This window comes from Arachis ipaensis, chromosome B07 (genome assembly GCF_000816755.2).
Source record: "Arachis ipaensis cultivar K30076 chromosome B07, Araip1.1, whole genome shotgun sequence".
Lineage (NCBI taxonomy): Eukaryota > Viridiplantae > Streptophyta > Magnoliopsida > Fabales > Fabaceae > Arachis > Arachis ipaensis.
Genome location: NC_029791.2, coordinates 123,382,951 through 123,384,300, shown reverse-complemented (window position 1 = coordinate 123,384,300; position 1,350 = coordinate 123,382,951). Strand labels below are relative to the sequence as shown.

Below are 1,350 nucleotides of genomic sequence, written 5' to 3'. Positions count from 1 at the left end.
TAGAATAAAAATTTGTCGTCGATGTTGTTGCCTCCTTCAAAGCTGCATGCAACTGCACCCTGCACCAACCTTTTTTTCCTGTGTTTTTCCTACTGACGATGGTTGTCTCCAACTATCGCTTGCACCACTGAACTCGTTTTGACATCCTATTTCCATAATTATCCTCTTTTTTATTTTCGTTTGACCAATTATAAAGTTGTTTAGATGATTGAACGTCCCTGTTGTTCCGTCTAATCACATCACTCTAGCTATAGTTGATCTGCGGCTTTGTTGTGTCACCATTCCAATAATCCCTCATTAGTGTTAGTTGAATCTCTAATGCTTTTTTATTAGAACTATTTAAGACATCCATACGTTATTGTTGCATCAGTAAAAACTTTGTACTAATCTGAAGATTTTTATTATAGTAATCTAACAACATATTTATTATTTATACTTTAGACATTAATAACTAATTATTAGTTAAAAAAAATAAATTTTACTAATCTTTTAACATTACTCTTAATTATATATTCAGATTTGGTGGAATCGTATTAATTTAGATCAGGGTTTTAGTGTTATTATAAATAAATAGGACTTAATGTTTTATCACATCATTTATACTTCTATATTTTTATACTATATCTATACTTCTATACTATATAATTCATAAAGAAATTGTTGTTGACATTTTAGTAAAATTATAAACCACTTTTCATCTCAACTAATTTAATCTTTATTATTTTTATATATATAATACATAAATAAATTAATCAATAAACATATTAGTAGCTGTTAATATACTAGTATTACTTAAAAGTGTTATTTATACACTTTTTATTCCCTCTTTTCTTTCATATTTTTTATTTGTCTATTTAAAATTCTCAATTTTCTAAAAAAGTAGTTTTTCTTTAAAAGAATAAATTATCACAAATACAGGATAAGATTAGGAATCAATTTTTTCCTATTAATAAATCGTTATTTTTCTTTTGAATTTTATCTTCTTTCTCTGTATTAGTAATTCAAACTCTTAATTCTTACTCATTTTCTATTTGTTGACAGATAAATGAAAAGAAAAAGAAAACGTTAGTTCCTTAGCAAAACCACACATATTTAATTTAAGCAAGTAAATTAATATCATCACACAGCTCTATCAATATATAACCAACAACATGAGGACTAAACTAAAATCTCATATACTACCAAAACGGCTACACCTTTACTAACAGACTGATCTTTGTAGCTTTATTTAATTACTAATTTAATTGGACTAACTGCTAAAGCATTTAAGTTGTTATGATTCAAAATATCACATATAACTTGATCCAGAATCTTACAATAATAAATATATAATTATTTTTTAATTAGATA

At 25.3% G+C, this 1,350-nt stretch overlaps 1 protein-coding gene across 10 annotated transcripts in view; it reads right to left on the bottom strand.

Moving 5' to 3' along the window:
- LOC107606235 (MADS-box transcription factor 23) overlaps window positions 1–1,350 on the bottom strand; it is a 26,913-nt gene that overhangs the window by 22,013 nt on the left and 3,550 nt on the right. The gene's annotated exons all lie outside the window — the stretch shown is intronic.